Here is a 21,442-nt window from a genome sequence, read left to right as displayed (position 1 = left end):
CCACACAGAACTCTGGTAAGCAGTTTGCTACAGCTGGACTTTGTGTTTCAAGAAATTTGGAAGATATGCATATAGATAGATTCCATCAGAGAAATGTTGTGGTATTTCTTTTTTGGTGCTTTACTGCTCAGGATAATGATGATAGAAGTGACAAATAAGTTGCTGGGAATCATATATATCTTCAGCACCAACTGTTGCCTGAATAACTTCATTCAGACGGCATCAGACATAGAAGTTCACGGATCACCACATGACCAGGCTTGTGATTCTAAGTGAAACTATGGAGTTACAGAACTCGTGCCCCACAGCTGCATTCAATAAGTTTCACTAAACTGTGCATAAATAGATTCTCGGTTAAAAAAACCTAAAACTGCGTAAACAGTTATTTTTAGGCTGCAAAAATTATGAAGAACAGAACATTCTCCTTTTAACTTTTACTCCCTACCATGTCGAAAGGAATTAAGAAAGGGGAAGTGGCTTGGTTGGGTCATTTTTTTTACATGTGATTATGCCGTAAAGTGTTCCTGATAATACTAGCATCTCATATTCCATTTGCTCTGTCATAGTCTTTCATCTCAAAAGCTTCCACAGCACCTCACAAATTACGAGCCAAACCCTTAAGGCCTTACTCAAAAACTCTCCTTCAAGTTATGTTTGAAGTCAGTGGAAGTTTTTGCCTGAGTAAAGATATAGTGAAAACTGAATAAGGGCTTCAGGATTTGGGTACCATACATATCCATTACCAGTGAAATGCAGCCAGCTCTGTGGACGTGTGCAGCAGCCAGGAAAGTACCTTGAAAGAGTAAGAACCTTAGAGAGTGTGTGTGTGATCTGAATGCAGGAATTTGAAATAGGAACTCCAGATTTTTAATATTGGATGATTGAGACCCTTTCTGTAGACTTGGGGAAGTCTCTTAACAAATATGACTCATCATTCCACCTCTCAAGTGGAGACAATAATGATCACCCACCTGCGTCCCTCACTTAGTTGTTTAGGAGGACTAAATTGTTTCTTCATCTAGAGTACTTTCAAGCTGAGGAGTGCTATACTGATCCCAAGCAGTAGTGTAATGGAAGGCACAGCACACCAATGGTGAGGGGAGATGATAGGGGACATATGGTCCAAGGACACTCTTTACAGGGTGGCAGATTCTAGGGACCTGGATAGGGATGAGTCTGATATTAGGTGCTAGAGCTCTGGAAGTACAGTGTAACTAGCTCAGAGTTATTCTAATAGCTGCAACTTGTTAGCTCTAACCATGATATATGAAGGAATGGGCAGAGGAACTAGAGACTGGAATTTTATGGTGACATCATGTCGGCTCAAAAGTCTGCACTGGGGCATCTATTGTGAGACTGGGGCCATGATCGGTAACATTCTGTACTAGATTTAGTGCCCTCTGGAGTAAGTTTAAATAGAGAGCCAAACTTGGCTGGTAATTTATAAACATGGCCATAAACTGTCCCAGTATAGCTGAGACTTTGGCCAGCCCTATTTTAATAGAGTCACAATTATAATATAGTGTTATTGAACATTTTTTTCAATAGTGGAAGCCCTAAACAAGTGCAGTTAGAGTGTAGACATTACAACACATTTTTCTTCCCAGCAGTGGAAACTATCCTGAAGTTCCACTTCTCTGTTGTTTTGAAATCGCATCTGGGTTCTCAACTGTAGGTCATTGGTCGGAAGTGCACACTTCCCATTTCTGTCAAAATACTCTAATTTCAGAATTTACGCAAACATGTCAATCATCTAGAAGCTGCACTTCAAAGAACACTCTTTATTTTTAAATGTTGTTTCGTTAATAACTGAGATATAGGTGTAGTTAAAAGAAATTCAAATACATATTTTTATCATTATAAATGCTATAAAATGTTATCCCATCAAAAATATATGCAAATATATGAATATGCAATATTCATTTTCAAAGTGGAGATGCTATAAATTGGTGTTCTTCACAATCTTTAGGAAGACATTTCCTCCACGGTTGTAGACCATGTCGGAAGCTGCATATTATTCCAAGAAATAACAAGAAAAGGATTTGTGGGGTTTTTTCTTTCCTTCAGATGCCATACTGTGATTTGCCAGCTAATAGACTAAAAGCAGTTTACACTTCTTACTCTGTTTAGTTATATTGCAATTGTTTTGTTAGGTTTCCCAGCATAAGAACATATGAATTTTGTGGATTAATATATTTTATCCAGGGCAGCTCCACATTAAGCTTTCACTTCCCATCTGTCAACCCATCTGTGACACTGAAACCCCTACTCCTTCTCTTCTGATAGATGCACGCTAAGCCAACCTTGTGAGATAGCACAACACGCTATAGAGCAGGGTCAGCACTATATTATATTGTGAAGCCCAAATCTCTCTGACGAATTGCCTGGTGTGTTCATGGGTTACATTACAGTTGCAAATATCTCTTTCTCATTTATCCCCACAAGAATCATCCAGAGGTGGGTACTGGAAATTATTAGAGGCATGAGAAGATACCGCATGAGAGGTCAATGAGAAGACTGGGACTATTCAATTTAGAGAAGTGACCATAGGCGCCGACTCCGGGCGTGCTCCGGGGCTGGAGCACCCACAGGGAAAAATTAGTGAGTGCTCTGCACCCACTGGCAGCCAAGCTCCCCTCACCCCCTGCTCCTCCTCCTTCTCCTCCCCCTTCCCTGAGCGTGCCGCATCCCCGCTCCTCCACCTACCTCCCAGCGCTTCCCGCCCAGCTGTCGCCAAACAGCTGTTTGGCAGCATTAGCACGCTCCAGGAGGGAGAGGGAGGAGTGGGAACGCAGCATGCTCAGGGGAGGAGGCGGGGAAGAGGCAGGGCCAGGGCGGGGATTTGGGGAAGGAGTTGGAATAGGGGCAGGGAGGGGACGGAGTTGGGGCGGGGACTTCGTTAAGGGGTTGGAATGGGGGAGGGGCAGGGGTGGGAAGAGGCAGGGCAGGGACGGGGCCTCATGGAAGGTGAGGAGTGGCAGCGGGGGCAGAGAGGGGGGTCGAGCACCCACGGGAAAGAGGGGAAGTCGGCACCGATGGAAGTGGCAAGTAATAGAGAACATGTGTAAAACAATGAATGGGCTAGAGAAGGTAAACTAAGTGTTCCTACTAACTCTTTCTCATACGCTAATTCTTAGCTCTTGGGGCAGGGACTGTCTTTTTGTTCTGTCTTTGTACAATACCCAGCACAACAGGATCCTGGACCATGACTGGGACTCCGGAATGCTATTGCAATGCAAGGCATAATAATGAATACAGTACAACAAAGAAACATTTAGCCAAATTCATAAGCAAAACACTTTCCTTTAATCACTAGGCAATTGGCAATTTGAGGTCCTACATGAAATGATTGGTTAGTGTCCGATTCTCAGCAGCATGGACCAGCATTATAACTGGCACCCTTGTTAACATCCTAAGTGCCAAGCTCAGGGATTAATTGCCAGGAAACTGTACTACACATTCACCCATAGAAGTGGTCCTTTCAGGGCAGGAGGGGTCAGTATAGGGAACCTGTAATTGCCTCTCCTTGCGATGTAGGTTTTGTATGAGTGGAGGGCATCAATCTTCGGAGATATCCCTTTCAAAACCACTAGATTCACTCAGAAATAAAAGAAACCAACACACACCTGCCCTTTATTTCAGCATCGTTCCTATTGCCATCTTGTCATCGTGATCTAAAAGTCATTTCCAACGGGACCCTCCTTTAGCAGAACCCAATGGAAAAGCTATCAATGCCTTTAACCTCTTATTTTCTATGGATACCTATTTGCATTATTTATTGTTTCAGACAGACCGCATCAGGCAGTCATCCTTATGTTTAGGGACTGAAATTTCACTCTTGACAAGATGAACTACAGTAGGGCACCTACTGATGTTGAATGTTTAATGTACATTGCAAGAGTCTTTAGATAATGTGGCAGGTGGAGTGTTGTTCCTCTCAGATTAAGAAGTTAAGTGAGATTATTTAACAGTGAGTGTCATGTCAATGCTGCTCTGGCACAGTGCTTTTGTAAAACATACAAAGTAATGAAACAGTTAAAAATATTTATAATTTGCAGTAAAACAGTCTACGTCACCAACAGGATCAGCAGATTCTGATTGCCAGCTAATGCTTGGTCTTTAATTAAAGATCAAACAAAGTTATTACCGGAAGTCTTGGAAACACTTTAGAGATAGATTTGCTTATTGTAAGTGTCCATAGTACAGGTTTCTCCACATTCTAGGCTATTATGAGCAATGAGGGGCAAGAAATGCCACCCTTTTATTTAAAAAAAAATTGTGTGTATAGTGACCACGATCGCTGACTGGGCCCCCTATCACCACTGTAATACAAAAAGGAAATAATACTATGTGAATATCTGTATTTAGTATAAGGACATATCTTGCATGAGGAGACCATATCTGCCTTCGGGGAAAGCAATTAGGGTTATTGATTCTATTCAGGAGTTCAGCTCAGACTTCTATCATGTGGAATAGTCTCCAGAGTGGAGCGATAGGATCCTAGTGCATTTTAAAAGTTGCCTGGGAGAAAATATAGGGAGTGATCCTGTTACAATAGATGCTGAAGTCAATGGAATTTAGTAGATTACCAGTACTCCTCAGAATCAAACTCATAAAGTAGGGACCAATCCTGCACTGGCTGGGGATGGTCTCCTGTATGCCCTCTTTAATTCTCAATATCTTTAATTCTATGGTGTATTGTCCTCATTCCTTTGTGCGCTACTCATATTCATGTCAATGGGTAAGGCCCAATGTTACCAAGAAATTTAACCAAACACTTAATAAAAAAAAATCTAAGAATGTTGCTTAAAATTATTTGGTATTTTGATATAGTGTTCATAATTAAAAGTATTTGCAACTTTTATCCAAAGATATAAAGCGCTTTACAAACATTAACGATGCTTCTACAAACCTCTATAGTACGAAAACCTACGTCACAGATGGGTAAACAAACACAGAAGTTAAATGGGTCTCCCAAGTGAAAATAATTACTTAGCATGAAATAAGGAGTCCTGGCTCTCCTCCCTGGCTCTGTTCACTAGACCACACTTCCAGTTGTTCAAGAGATTTGTAGTATTTTTAACTGTCCCCACAACAAGCAGAGTCTTGTTTGAACAAGCACCATATCTTGCTCTAGTGGAACATCCTTCTAAGAACTGTAAGAAAGCTGTCTTCACTCACCTACCTTCAGCAAGTCTTTCATGTCTAATAATGTATCTAAAATTGTTTTATGTGCTTGGTATACCACGTGCCAGGAACTGCTCTCAAACACTCCCTTGGGACATAAGAAAATGAAACTTAAAACAACATGGCTTTGAGTCATTATTTAGAATTCTTCTCAGTTCTGAGCAACCAGATGAAGTAACCTTTTGGAAACTATATACAAAACACACTGGGCGACAAATAAGGTCCTTGAAAATTGAGCAGAAAAGTGTTTGCTGGGGTGGAGAGGTCTGGGCGGTCTTTGATTTTCAGGTCTGTTGGCAGTTGGAAATAATTTTAACCTAAGAGGGTGCAGGAAGAAATTCAGCTTTTAGGGAAGCATTGCATCATTCTTTCCAGTTATCTTACAGGTGAGAGAACAGTCAGAGTGAATAGTAGGATCCTTGTTTCGGCCATTCGGCCAGATTCATCCCAGATGGAAACACCAGTGACTTCAATTTTATTGAAATGACATCAGAGATTATTCTTGTTTATTCTGCCCAGCTAGCCATCATGTGCTGAAATATCTGAAAGTTTCAGTCATTTGGGTTGGAAATAATTTCTCCTGGTCATTTGACCAAATGACAGAAACATTCAGGTATTTGAGCAAATGACTAAAAATGAGAACTAGGTTTTAAACAGGTCGATTAAATCACTAAAGGTACAAACCAGGCTCCAAGCTGCCAGAGTGGCTTCCAGGAAAGCTCGAAAATCTTCAGGGTGTTCAGCATGCAGGAGTTAAACTAACAGAAGACTGCTCCAAATCAGAAATCAAATAAAAAACAGAGAGGGCCCAGTCACAGGGTATGCTGGCTCTTTAAGGGAGGTTCCCAGTCCAGCCCTGCCCTGTTTGTGATTCACCCCCAAAACAAGATACTCGAAGTCTAATAGTTCCTGGAGCTGATGGGAACTGTAGGTTTTGCAGCAAGGAATGCTGGGAAGCGACGCTGTGTGTAAAAACTACCTTTTATGCATTGTGAAGAGAGACTTGAAGGGCATAGGACCTGATGGTTTGGTTTCTCCAGTCAAAGGGCCCATTAGGAACTTTGGAAGAGGTCTAGAGGTTCAGTCAAAGAGCTGTTTAAAGTATCCCAAGGAACGGGAGGTGTGTGGCTAGAAATCCAGGGTCCCAAGGGGGAAATTAAAGGTTTCTAATAGAACGTAGGACATAGCCCTGTGGGGTAATGAAGTGGGAATAGTTTTTGGATGAAGCAGACAGTTGTTCTGTTATTTAGGGCCTCACAGCTATAGATCATGGAAGAGAATGAGAGACCCCCCCCCCCCAATGCCTCTGAAAGGGCACCAAGGGGAGTGTTAAACCCCAGTAGGGGAAGAGACTGACAGATCCTTGCGGGAGGGCTGTGACCCATGGGAAGAGACTGAGTGAAGGCTTTTGCCTTTTGGTTTTGTTTTGCACTTTAATTTCACTTGAAGGGGGCAGGACGGGCTGAACTTCCAGTGAGATTGTTCAGCTACCCAGCCAAGGAGAGAAAATGAGGCATGGCCACAGCTCCACCATGAGCCCACTGTTACTGGAGCAACTGTGGCACAAGTGCCATTAGCTGTTATATTTCAGCTTCTATCTGAAACATTTACATCTTTTGATTTTGCACTTCTTGGGCACCGTGCAATTTGGAGATGGATGGCCATCAACTGGAACTTCTTTCTGAGATTCAGCCCCTGCTGCTGGCACACTGGACCAAGTGCAGGCAATGTTTTGGTGTTCTCCAAACCCTCCTTTAGAAGAATATCCTTAAATGAAACACTGATAGGTAATATCAATACATCTAGATGGAAGTACACCTCTACCTCGATATAACGCTGTCCTCGGGAGCCAAAAAATCTTACCATGTTATAGGTGAAACTGTGTTATATTGAACTTGCTTTGATCCACCAGAGTGCGCAGCCCCACCCCCCTGGAGCACTGCTTTACCGCGTTATATCCAAATTCGTGTTATATCGGGGTAGAGGTGTACAGAACTGGTAGCATTGCAATAGAACAATGGTTTTCAACCTGTGATCCCTGGAGCCCTGGGGGTCGGCAGACTCTCTCTAAGATTTCCAAAGGGGTCCATACCTCCATTCAACATTTTGTAGGGGTCCGCAAATGAAAAAAGGTTGAAAACTACTGCAAAAGAACATCTGTTTAGACGCTAGTGCCTGAGTTTTTTTTTTTTTTTTATCTCCGCATAGCTGCTGACATTGTTTGCTCAGAATATCTTTATCAGGCAAGCCAGACATCAACCACTCTTAATTCTTCACAGGGAAGCTTTTATTTTATGTCCAAAAAGAACTTTATCTGTATTTTTTTCTTAAATCTGCATTCTGTTAGAATTTCAAATGTGTGCTTCTTTCTTAAACCTCTGAAACAGCCTCCTCACCTCCCCCCAGTGCAACAGCCATGCACTTTTGTTTGTACACGTTTTTTGTTTTGTTTTTTAAATTGTCTTCTGGGTCCACATGCCCTAATCTGCCAGAGCAAACAACGAGGCATTTAACATTCTGAAATGCTTGTTTTCGCACGTGCTGTTCATAAGGGTTTGGAAGATGTGTTGACATGAGTATGGCTTTACCAGTTTTGTTTGTGTCCGGTGCTAAAGTAATCTTTCTTCAGCTTTGTATCTTTTCAGAGCTGAAAGGATACAGCAGCCGTAGTCAGGGTTTTGTTTTCTCTCCCTTCACCATCTGCCCCCTTGGGTTGAAGGTTGTAAGGCCGTTTCTGTTTTCAGGTCAGCACGTGCAGCTCCTATCGCAACTTGGTGGGTGCTCAGCACCTCTGAAAACGAAACCCCAGGAGCCTAAAGTTCAGCACCAGAAAACTGATGCGCCTCAAATTAGAGACCATTTTTGGAAATCTGACCTTGATAGGGGTTAGAGATGTATTGATAAAGCACATTTTTAAAATAGCAGCACTGCTCAAAACACCCTTGTAATTACAGTACTTCCTTGGCAGTACATCATCTGGTTGATTGCGGTGCTAAATGCTCAGCCCTTCATCCTCTTCCTCTATAAATTCCATCATCCAAGCCAGCGTCTGAGACCACTCATCTGGCAAACTTGGCAGAGGAAGGTCCCCGATGCCAAGCTTTACAGTTTAATGGGCACTGCAGCATCTGAGTACTTGGTTGGCTTCCTGATGGGCTGGTATCTTTTCTCTCCTCTTGCTTGGCTCCATGGCTGCTTACTGGGGGGGGGGGTGCCCCGTTGAAATGCCAAAGGGCTGTCATCTGGATGCCATTTGCCTTTTGGGTGTGATTTATTTTTGATTTATTTATGATTGAGAAAAAATCAGTTTTATAAAGAAGTATAAAATACTAGTCCTTAATGGATCCTTACCAAAAATCCAGTCTTGTATGTATAAAAAAGTAATAATTCTGAAGTGATTGACAGTAATGGACCCTAAACACTACAGTAACATTTTTTTAGGCTTTCGTATTTTGGACCCCTTTATAGAATACATTAGTATTTTTGTAAGAGTTGCTCTTTCTTCTAGGCTAAAAAAGGATTAGTGGGATTTCACAGGCTGTATTTCCTTCAGAGCTTTAGGGCTTTTTATGCTCTTACTTACTGTGGCACCCAAATTCTCCCTTTTTCCCATGAAAGTAGCTTCAATGAGGTTTCCTGGGTGTAACTGGTAATAGGACTTGGCCCTTATTCTTCATACTCACTGATCATGCAGAGAGGTCCACAGGCGCTGACACTTATTCCCATGTAGAATTCTAGGGAAGCCTTGATTGTAAAACTGTCTGTGTGAATCTTCCTTTGTTCCACTTCTTTAAATTAAAGGGGTCCTCTGAGGGAGCTACCAACAAATGGGCATTCAGAGCTTACCGCATTTTTGTGAACAAGACTTCGTCTGTATTTTAAATTACTCTTTAGAAAGTTCAATAAAATCGTTAATGAATTAAAAAATGACATTGAAGAAGAAAATGATCTTATTGTACTATTACTTAAATGTTCTCCCCCTCTGTAGTCCGTCTAACTCCTCTACAGAGTTCTCTTAAGAAATTAACAATATTGAAATTACCTTAAGGACATTTTTGTTTGGACTTCAGGATGCCACTTACAATAAAGCAACTGCAAAATAATATCTGGTAGTAAATCAAAGTGGTGATGAAATAACAACCTGCAGTTTATAAAGTTGTTTTTAATACCAGCTGAAGTGTTGTTAATGGGTAAGCAGAATTTGTTTCTGATTCAGTACTGTTCGGCAGTGATTTTTAAGCAGGGAATGCATGCAGAACAGTTAAGCAAGGATTAGATTAACTAGCTTTGGCAAAATAAATTGCCATTCAACTCTAATGTTTTTCCTCAATCAGATTGTAAAGATTTGTCAGTCAGTTTACAGATATAAATTCTGATCTTGTTTTAAATGAGCTACAAATTAAATTGTGCAGGCTGATATTTTTTAATACCAGCTCACTGTGTGTGAATGAACTGAAGCACTGAATCTGATTGTCTTATAAAGGAAACTAGACTTCATTGGAACAAGAGACCTTTTTAAAAAAAGAAAAAGTCATTATTTGAATAAATAAAATGGAAAAAAGGTAGTAACTAGAACTGGTTGGGAAATGGCCGATGAAATGTTCTTTCAGCAAAACCGGAACTTTTCAATTAAACTTTCCAGGCCAGGACGGAATTTCTGTTCAGAGAGAGAGATACACACAGAGAATAGCCAGTTGCCAAGGGGTTAGGGTGTTCACCTGGGATGTGAGCAAGGCCGGCTCCAGGCACCAGCCCAGCAAGCAGGTGCTTGGGGCGGCCAAGGGGAAGGGGCGGCACGTCGGGCTCTTCAGCGGCAGGTCCTTCAGTCCCTCTCAGAGGGAAGGACCTGCCGCCGAATTGCCGCCGAAGAAGAAAGCGGCTCAGTGGAGCCGATCGCGATCGCGGCTCTTTCTTTTTTTTTTTCCCCCCCGCTGCTTGGGGCGGCAAAAACCTTGGAGCCGGCCCTGGATGTGAGACTGGGGAAACTCATGTGAATTACTTCATGCAGTATATGCAGTAACTGCCTGTTCCTCTCTCTGCTGTTTGGAACCTTCACTTGGGTGATAATCAGGTGCCCATCACCTCCCAGCAGGTTGAGAAGGATGTTGAAGTTACAAGCATCCATTGTTGTGTTTTCAATATCTTGTATGCCATTGACGAGAACAAGATAAAACGCAGTGGGGACAAGGAAGAGGTCAAATTCAGAACTTTTTATGCTCCCATAGAGACAACTAGACAGTGTGTAAAAGCAAATATTATTAGGAAAACAGACCTCATTTTCATAAATAGAACAGCACCTATGAAAACGATTGAGCAGACAGGAGCATTCAAGCTATTCTGGCCAACCAAACTGTTCCCTAGTATAGTGACCAGATATGTCCACATTACTCTTGCTCAGTTTGTGATAATTGATTTTCCTGCTCAGTGCATTTGATATGCTACTAGATGAAAGTGGCATATACTGTTATATTCATTTTGTGAGGCAAACCTACTTTTGCCCTATCGATGCCATTTTGCGAACTCTGGGCTCAATCCTGTGAAGTGCTGAGCACTTAAGTGGTTGGCTTTTTGCAGCTCCTAGGATTGAGCACCACCTTTGTAGTTTTATGTGCATTATTCATACATGTCTCTACATATGCACCCTGTACCATATGGCATTGTAGACGTGTGCTTCGTTGCTCGCGGTACAAATTCGCTGGAGACCACTCTTTCACACACCAGTGCCCTTTTATTTCCCTGTATTTTCCCACCACTACGTATATACAGCTATATACAGTTCAATATCAGTAAGGTAGCCCCTTAGGGAACAGCTTGCTCTTACAGCTAGCTGGGAGCAACAGGCCCTCACTCCTCACTTTCCTGTTCCCCCCTCCTACTTCTTTCCTGCTAGCTTTATAGGCCTTCCTCTCAGCAGGCTCACAGGTGATTGCTCTCAGGCTCCTTTAATGAGCCACACCCTGCCAGCTCCAGTCAGTTCCCCTTTATGGAAGCTATGCTAGCAGGTTCTGAGCTAACAGGGGCTGGTTCAGTGCCTCTTAGGCCAGCACCCTGTTACAGGCATACTTCCCACTATCACTTGTGGTCACATAGTACCACAGAACGATACGTTTCTTTACTATATCTGACATTAATATCTCTTAACTTAGGGTAGAATTTGGATATTGGGAATTTGGGGAGAGATTTAAAATGTCATGGTATGGCTGAAGGAGCATGGTGTTTAGAGGCCTTCAATAATTTAATATTTAAAGATGTGTGGAGAGATTTTGTACATTTGATAAGGAAAAATTTGTGAGAAGAAAAGTATATTTGTGGTGATGGGAGGGGGAGTTCTGTGCCTCTCTTTCTTTGTCCTTTCCCATATCACTGGTTCTGAACAACTTTAACAGGAATCAAAATGTATAATAAATATCATGATTGCTAAGCCCAGTTCATCAAGGCTCCAGTGCATTCGCCTTTTTGCTTCTCAGGTTGCCCGGTAAAGAGTCTCATTGGCTGCAGCTCCAGATCGAAAGCATTCCTGGCTGCAAAAATTTCAGGGTGTGAAATCGTGTGAACCAAACTGGCAAGAAATTTCACATGACTTCCCATTAAAAATGTCTTGTGTGGTTCTTAGTAGGCCTTGCTGCCAAGTTTTTTCCTCCCAATATTCAGGCTAACTTTTCTTCTCTTAATTTTGCACTTCTCTTAATCTTAAATCTCCCCAAAGGTTATATTGTATAAATGATCAAGATACTTGTATCCATTTGACATTACTCATCTACCCCTAGATCTGTCCTGTAATAGGATTTGTATGGGCAGGTACTTACCCCCTTGTGGAGTCCCATTGAAGTCAGTGGGTTCCACATAGATGCCAGAGTCTTCTAGTTGCTGAGTTGCATGCTCTAACAAAGAACATGATGCCATGAAGCCTCAGCACAGCGAGTAAACTAGAATGAGTAATGTTGATTCTGCTACAGATTGGAATATTATGTAAAATATTCCCAATCTCTTCCTCTCCCCCCTCCCCACTTTCTTCTCTTTTCCTTTGAAGGAAATGGGTGCTTTTTTATTATAATTACTCAACTTAATGAGGAAAGCATCTTCCTTACTCTTTTGTGTAAAAAATCTCAGATAAATCAAAGGAATGTATAAATCAGAGGGGAAAGTGAATCGTCGTCTTTAATCTGGGCTTGTATTTAATTTTACTTTCTGCTCTTTCATTCCAAACACTAGAGAATTTAATTTGGAAGATAGTGACAAGAAATTGCTGGAAGTTGGACTCATTTTTATTTATTTGTTTATTTATTTATTAAATCCTCAGTCCAAAATCTGGATTGATTTATATATGCATGTATATATGTATGTATTTATTTATTTATTTAACCAGAGTCCCTAATTTGAGTAATGGACTTGTTGATCATTTTCTCAGCTCTTTCGACTTGCTCATTTAATCAGTGATTATTGTTTTCATCAAAATGGGATGTAACGTGGGAAGATGATGTTCTGTGTGAATATGCAACAGCTGACAAACATGGAAAAACACAAAGTAGGCAGCATCTTTCTCTACTATATAAAATCCCAGTGCTTAGATAAACCTAAAAATCCATAATGTTTTGATTTTAATAATTAAATATCCTTGGGTATTCACAGCTGTTTAGAAAAATACTTTCATTTTTATTGAGATTTTTGTAGCAAGTATAATAAGTGGGCTGGACCCCTTTTATGAATTAAACATGCAATTGTAATTTCACTATTAACTCCTCCTCCAGTTGCCACACACTTCTGACCAAGCATATCATGGCTTCCTTAAGTCCATATTTGATGTTTGTCTTCTGGATGAAGGCCACCACTTCATCCTTTAAATGTGATGGATCCATATTAGATACTGTTTCTTGAGCTCTTGATCAGAGATTTTCTGTTAGAAATGTCGGTTCAGCCTGCACGTGTGCTCTGTACAACCTCACACTGCACTCGACGGGTACGTAGGGCTGCACAGGCACACCGCCCTCAGCTCCTTCTCTGCTGCCTCAGCCTGAGACTGCGCTCATGTGTGCCTCAGCATGTTCTGTAGTGGTTGTTTAATTAGTTTAGTGCATCAAGTTAATGTTGTTAGTATAGAATTAATTAGATTGTTGTGAGAGGTTTCTGTTTTTCCCTCACTTTTTTTTTTCCTCCCCATTTTTTCTGGGGAGCTTATTTGGCCTGGCTGGGCATACCTGGCTAGCAAGGTTTCAAATGCTGCCTCTCTCGTCAGGAGGCTATCCTGATCAGCAATGGCCACTCTGAGTGTTTCTATTGCTTGGGAGAATCCCACGTCTCCCAAAAGCGTCACTTTTTCCTGGCTCTAAAATCTAGAGCTAGGAAGAATCAGAAGACTAAACTGAAGCTGCTGCTGATGGATCTCTCCCTTTTGAACAGCTTCCGAGTCAGGTCGGTAGACCCTCTCTCCAGTATATCAGCCTCCGGGCTGATCCAGTGCCCCTTTGGCTTTGGCCTAAGAAGGGAAAGATCTCAGAGGGTTTAGGGAGGGCTCTGAAGAAGAGGAACTTGGTCTCCCACCACAAAGAGCCAGCTTCCAAGAAGGCCCAATCTGCTAATCTACAGTGTCAGAGACCTCGACCTCCCAGCCCGGTATTATGGAGGCAAAAGACTCTTCTTCTCGCACCAGCAGAGCAGGGAGATCCTGGAGCGCTTCAGAGGAACACTTCAGGGCCCCGGTGCTGTCCACCTCCAGATCACCGCCATCTATTTCAGATTTAACAACAATGCCTTCCCACTCAGCTCCATTGGTACTGACAAAATCGAAGCACACGCCTTTGCCTTGGTGCTTACTCACTCCAAACCCACAGCACCACTCAAGTCAGCTGCTGCGTCAAAACTGACCCACCTGGTATGACAGGAATTCTGATACTACAGGGACTTGTCAGTGTTAGTCGAGCTGGAGTCCCCATGGCTTATGGGTACAGAATAACTCTTGGTACCAAGACCCCGGTCTCTGGATTACTAGTGCTTCCTGGTACTACGGGATTCTCAACAAACAGGGAGGAGTGAGATCTTGTTCCCTATGTGCCAAAGCTATAAAGTTATGGAACTGGTATACAGCCCATCAGATTCAGATCTCAGCCATTTACAAGATCATTTACAAGATCAGGGTTATCCTCATAGTACTGACCTGGCTGAGGCAAGCTTGGTATACATACCTGCTTCACCTGTATGTCCAACCGGTATTCAAGCTTCCGACTGTCCCTCATCTCCTCTTCCACGGCACAAGTCATGTGCTTCACCCCAACTGAGATGTCCTCTATCTCCATGCGTGGCTCCTATATGGTTCACAGGATTAGAATCCACCTGCTTGACAGGGATACAACATGTATTGCTAAACAGTACAAGGAAGTCAGCTCAAATTACTGACCCTCAGAAATGAAAGAGGTTCAATCACTGATCACCACCTTGTCCCTGAACTTTTTCCGCTCTCAATCATCTTAGATTATCTGCTGGACTTAAAAAAAAAAAATTGGGTTTATCAATTAGCTCTATTAAGGTTCATCTCGCTGGGATATCAGCATTTCATTCCGCAGTAGAGGGGTTTTGTGTTTTTGCACACCCTCTGTTCTCAAGATTTATTAAGGGTCTAGGGAATCTGTACTCCCAGGTTAAGGATGCTACTCTGACTTGTGATCTCAACCTGGTACTTACAAACATTATGGGACCTCTGTTTGAACCTAGGGCAACCCGCTCCTTGCTTCACTTATTTATGAAGACGGCCTTTCTAGTACCTATCACATCAGCTCATAGGGTTGGAGAAAAAAATTGAGTCTTGATAGAAGACCCCCCATTTACAATATTTTTCAAGGGCAGGGTCTCTGTATGTTCAGAGTTGCTACATGGGCTTCATTCCGTATCTTTTGTAAACACTAGGCCTTGGACCATGCCATCAGATCTGATGCGGCACTTGGTTCTTCTATACTGTCTTCAGTGTTGGACTTGATTCCTAAGCTCCCTTCTCCCTGTGAGGATGGATAAAGCTCAAGAGTCACTTGCAGTGGAACACCCATAGGGACAGTACTCAAAGAAAAGTTTACTCACCTTGTGCGATCAATAATTGTGGCTCTTCTAGACTTATGTCTCCCCCTGGGTGCTCCACTATGTTCCCTCCTTCCACTCTGCTTCGGACTGTTCTTGTTGGACGTTCAAACAGAGAAGGAACTAAGGGCGGTTTGCCTATGCAGCCCTGGGTCCCCACAGAGCATGGTACAAGGTTGTATAGAGTGCATGCGCAAGCCAAACGGAAACTGCTAATGGAAAATCTCCAACCAAGGGCTCGAGAGGTGCATGTGCACCTGAATTTGAGCACCCACAGTGACACACATCTCAAAGAACCAGTTACTGCACAAAGTGAGTAACCTTTTCTTCTTATGATGGATGTGCCACAAGTAAAAGGAGCTTGCTGCACAATAGTTATCTTGACAAATGTTACGATGGTGCATACAAGATAGATTGGACACCGTCTGTCAGGAATCCTATTTTATATCCCCTGGACATATTAACAAATTGTGACCATAGAGGAAAATATGAGACCTCTAAGTCTCTCTCCCTGAGAGATTATGACCTATTTTTTGTAATACATAAGCAAGGAAATACAATAACATCCTGGGGATGGTCTTGGGAGAAGCTAATTTTAGGCTGTTAACATGTGTTAGCTAACATGTTATCATCATACCTTCAAATCCTAGTCTGACAAGGTCTGAGAAGACATTTCTTATGGTTTCTAAGGGCCTACACCGGGAATATAGGGCCCAGTTCTGTGCTCACATTGTTGTAATCAAGAGTAACTCTTTTGAAGTCAGTAGACTTACAGTAGTGTAAACAGAATGAGTCTCACAATCTTTTACTAATAAGAGGGTTATGATTTATGGAATGAAAATGTTAGGCTCAGTAACAGGAGGAGTGTTTTCTTCCACAGAAGTGATTGGAAGAGAGAACAATGTGCGATTATACCATTGTGAAAGTAGAGAGTATAAAAAAGTTAATTGTCGATGCTGTACACTTGCAGCTAACTAGTCTAGTCAGGTCCTCGTGCTGTATCTCAAGAGATATCTACTATAGAGCAGGGATAGACTACATCTCTCAGTCCACAAGTTTTCTCTTTCTGTGGATAAAGTCTTTAAGACAGGAAAGCTAAGAAATGGGCAAGTGCTAGGAGAAAAAATACATACTTATTTAACAACATGCATTGACGCAATTTTTTCCTTGGAAGGTTAAAATTAACTAAACAACTTTGAGCAGCCCTGGGCATTGATCCCCTTTCACAATCTCACTGTAAATAGAAATAGGGTGGTTTTAAATTGTACATCTAGTATCTCCAAGCACAACATTATTCCCTTTTCTTCAGTAAGGTTTCATCTGTCAAACTGATCCTTGTTTTGTGTGTTACACACAGAAGATGAAAAACCCAACTTCCATACAAAAGGAATTTTAAAAAAAATCAGACGCTGAACTGTATAATGTTAAAATATCATTTCTACATTGAAAACTCCACAGACAGCTTGTGCACATTAGCATCAAAATCTTCACTAAATCACTTTGTACAATCTTAATAGAAAAAGTTAATAACTTTCATACCTGGGCTCACTGATTTCATTAACCTGCCTAGCTCAGTGTTATCATGAAAAAGCACAACTCTTCTCATTATCTTCACCACAACTTTCTTTGAAAATTGCTGACTAAGCTTTAATGCCAGCTAATACTTAAAGGTTAGCTACAGTGCTTTGAAAGGCAGGACCTGTTGTGCTTCCTATAAATTTACTTGTCTACGTGAGGCTAGTTTTCCATTAAGTTCTTCACAGATATGCACACGTTCACCTACCATTTTAATTCTGATTGTGACATTAATTTGGACTGAAGAATTGATTTTTTTTTGGCCACAGCTGTGGCCATTATTAGCTTGGTCTCTGACACTTTGCTCATGACACACAGCAAAAATGGAAAAGGATAATTGCTCTCTTTGTGCTTTGCTTGGGGAAAAAGTAAAGGGAGAGCTGAGTTTAAACACAATATCACCTTTTTTGCCCCCTATATATATCCTGGGACAGATCCTCCGATGTAGTACATGATGAAAGGGCCTCCATTGGACATATAAAGCACATAGCCCCTCATTTATACCGACAGAGGATATGGCAAGACATAATGGCCCACAAGTATGTGCTTCACCCATGTACATGTATGGTGGGAAACTGAAGTATGAGTTCACCCAGTTAGACTTTATCAATTTTCACCTTTATAAATTTTCAAGACTGAATCATTGTCACTTGCAGATTCTGATCATGTATATATGATAGATAACGTTATTTAACATTACACATATCCAGTTATACATTTATCCAAACTTTCAGAATTTGTTTTTCATTCTCCATTCTATGTTGTTATAAATCATTAACACTACATCAGTATTACATCAACACAACTCAACATTAAACTAACAAAACATAACCCTTATTTTCTACCATTGAGCAATTTTATCTTATATCTTATATAATATTTATCTTATTATAATTCAGTATATGTGGATCATCCTAAATTATTCATTAACATAACCTTAATTTTTTATTTGAAGAGGAAAGTTATGGAGAACAGCATTGCCTTAATGTCAGCATATTCTTACCTTTTCAAAATATGGGTTTTCAGGGGACTTTGTGCTCAAAGTTTAGCATCACACTTGTAAATCATTAAAAAGCCTTGTAAGTAGTTTTGCTGGTTGCATTTTGCGATGCTGTATTCAGTTTAGGGCCTCCCACCTCACAGCATCTCAGAACCCAGGCTCCAGCCCAAGCCCAAACATCTACATTGCAATGTTACAGCCGGAGCCCTGGAATTCCCCTCATTGACTGCATCAGAGGAAATAATAACAACAATAGCTGCCGTTCTGTTTCTTATTCAGTTGTCTTTTTGGTCTGTAAATGACTATCACTATTCATGAAAAATATCCTATTGTGAGACTCCCCATTATCTTTTCTCTACTGCTCCTGCACCTGCATTTGACAATGACTCTTTCAACCAGTGTAGCCTCCATGTTTACAAGTACTCTACTTCTCTAGTAAAAAGAACTGGAGTACTTGTGGCACCTTAGAGACTAACAAATTTATTAGAGCATAAGCTTTCGTGGGCTACAGCCCACTTCTTCGGATGCATATAGAGTGAAACATATATTGAGGAGATATATATACACACATACAGAGAGCATGAACAGGTGGGAGTTGTCTTACCAACTCTGAGAGGCCAATTAAGTAAGAGAAACAAACTTTTGAAGTGATAATCAACTCCTGTTCTTTTTGCGGATACAGACTAACACGGCTGCTACTCTGATACTTCTCTAGTGGAAGTCTGGAATTATGTGGACCAGGACTTAAATGCTCAGAGAGTATTTTCCAGGGGCTTGGGGCTTCAGCCCCGTGGGGCTCACTGGGACTCAGGGTTTCTGCCCCACTAGTTTGAAAATATTTACCAGAGCTCCACTCCGGATAACTCCAGCTGTATTTAAGCCCTGATGTGGATCCTCCCACAATTGTTGTCTGCTCATATTGTATTGGTGTGTAGGCATTATCATAGCAGTGGGGGAGTCAGTTCAGATATTTTTTTAAAGAGCCACCCCAAACTTTCTCCAGTACTTCAAATCAAAACCTTAATGATTTGAAACAGTTCAGTGCGCTTTCAAATTTATGTTGACATATATCCTCTGTGTATCTCAGCTTTTCTGTGTCTGTAAGAGGAAGTGTCTGATCAGAAACAGGAAATACATAAATATCATAAGGCAGTCTATTCTCCTGAGATTTACCACCCAGTTTAGCAAATCTACATGCTGGTTGCTCAGCTAGGGTTGAATAAGCACTGGAACTTTGAGGTGCTTATCTGGGTATAATAATTAGTAGCAGCCAAGCCCCATGTTCTAACCTTTTTCTCTTCACGAAGCTGCCTTGTCAATTTCACCTTTCAAGTGTGAATATTAGGAATGCCGCTGTGGGTGAATCAACAGTCTTTGCCATCAATGCTGAGCAAATGCTTGGTTGAGCTTCCTGTCTACGTAGAGAGTTTAACCAAAGTGGCAGCCCTTCTGTGACTGTGGAGGGAAACACATTTTATTTTTATAATTAACATGCACTTTGTACAGACGAAAGGGTTTCCCCAGCCCTTATCTAAATTAGACACGTCTCTGCATTTGCCTAAAAGTTCCTGTTGCAAATGTGCAATTACAGGCATATTTTGTTTGCGAAGGTTATAGACCAGGCACTCCAGCCCTGTGATAGTAGGATGCACAGCCAAAATACTTAAGTTTTAATGTACCTGATTATTTATGTGAAAAAAACACACACACACACACAAAAACGTAAGGCTTCTTTTGTGACAGAAAAAAAGGACCAATTTTCATCAATTACCAGTGAAAAGCCATTGAATTTAATGGTGCTGCACCAGGTAACTCAGAGCATGTAGTTTGCACTCTCATTAGCTGGTAGGCAGGAGTGCTTCACTGCAATGATGTATATGGAAAGAATATTAGAAACTTTTATTATTCAAGCTTTTTAACAATTGCATTATTTTTAATAAATAAACAAACATGCACATAACTCAAGGCATCCCAAAACATGATATTAGGAAAGGAAGAAATTTAATATTGAGCATTATACTTCTCAGGTCTACTTTGAACACATAGGTTGCTTAAAAATTGGGGAGGGGGGAAATAGTAGTAATTTGCACTGCAGTAGAAAGTGCTTAAATGTGAATTATTTCCTTTAGTCAAGGTTAGCAGTTAGTTAGGTTTTAGAAAGGTATTTCAAACTGATGGCTTTCTAAGCTCAGTTCAGTTTTCAAGCCTCATGAAATGGAATTGAATCTCTCAGTGCTTTGTAAATGTCAATAAATTAAATCTCACAACACAGCTGAGTGAGATATAATATTATTACATACAATTTACAGATAGATAAATTGAGGGACAAAGAGAAAAGAGACTTCCCAACTATGGGAAAGTCTCCTGCAGACACTTATGCATATGAAATAAATGTATTCAAGCACATTAGTGACTCTAAGATTAGTCTCTGGGTCACAAGAAGTCAGTTACTAGAACTCAAGATTCGTAGCTCTTAATCCTTTGCTGTAGCCACTATACACAGTGCTGCCTGAAATATGAGTATACATGCCCCGTATCTATCCAAGTACTTAGGGCTATGCTTAACTTCAGGCATGTGAGTAGTCTCATTAACTTCAATAGAACTTAAAGTTCAACATGTTTGAATGCTTTGCTGGATTGGGGTCATAGTCGCTATATTACAGCGTTGTATGTTCAATGCAATAATACATTAAACACTTTAGTTGAAACTGCGCTGCAAAAAAAAATTGGAAACTGAATATATTTTTTTCTATCTAGTGGATAGCTAAAGAAAGTCAAAAGCAGCAATAAGATAAAAAGAAGTTTTAATGAGTATATGTGGTGAGGGTTTTTTTATTATTTTAAAAGCCCCAGTGCTTATTAGCTGATGAAGGTTAGCGTTTTTCATTAGCCAAAGGCATTTCAAGGTTTCATGGGATATAACTGCAAAACATTCCAAACAAATGAATATTCTGTTTTAAAAGAATAATGAGACATTGAGGGTTTTTATAAACTACAAAGTTTGCTAAACCAATAGCTCTAATTAGATGAAGAAACCCTCTGTAGAGGATTTGCATCAGTGACTGTGCACACGGCAAATTTTTAAGCATTTACATATCAAATACTGCTGGCAGCATTTTGGCTGCAGTCCAGAGCAGTAGATAGTTTTAATCACATTTGTTCACTTATCCTTGGTAGAATTCTCTTATATGGTCTGTTTAGGATTTTCACTTAAACTTGTGCTATTTCTTGTCAGCCGTGGATTTATTTATTTATTTATTTATTTATTTTAAATTTGACATCTGAGGCATTGAAATCTCAGAAACTATTTTATGGAGTGTCTTCGTTTCCTCTCAATAGTTTCCTTGGGTTACCTAAGCCTTTATATACATTTACTAGAAAGAGAGCTTTATTCAGCAATGTGACATTAGAAAAGCAGCCTTTCACTCTTCCGTGGACGTGGTAGCTTCGCTCTTTTTTCAAAAAAATGGGAAAAAGACAGTAGTAGAATGGGAAGAAGTCACTGAAAGTACAGCCAGGTTGATCACATTGCTGATAAAACATCTTGAGAGTCATATAACACGGTCATTGTTGCAGTGAGAGTTAGCTGCATCTCTTATGAGGACTGATCACTGCCTG

The 21,442-nt window shown here is 40.9% G+C and overlaps 1 protein-coding gene across 1 annotated transcript in view; it reads left to right on the top strand.

The window, feature by feature from the left end:
- Window positions 1-21,442, top strand: part of XYLT1 (xylosyltransferase 1) — a 324,163-nt gene that overhangs the window by 231,492 nt on the left and 71,229 nt on the right. The gene's annotated exons all lie outside the window — the stretch shown is intronic.

Source organism: Emys orbicularis, chromosome 10 (genome assembly GCF_028017835.1).
Source record: "Emys orbicularis isolate rEmyOrb1 chromosome 10, rEmyOrb1.hap1, whole genome shotgun sequence".
Taxonomy (NCBI): Eukaryota; Metazoa; Chordata; order Testudines; family Emydidae; genus Emys; species Emys orbicularis.
The sequence above is the reverse complement of the archived record's forward strand: the minus strand, read 5'-3'. Positions and strand labels throughout refer to the sequence as shown.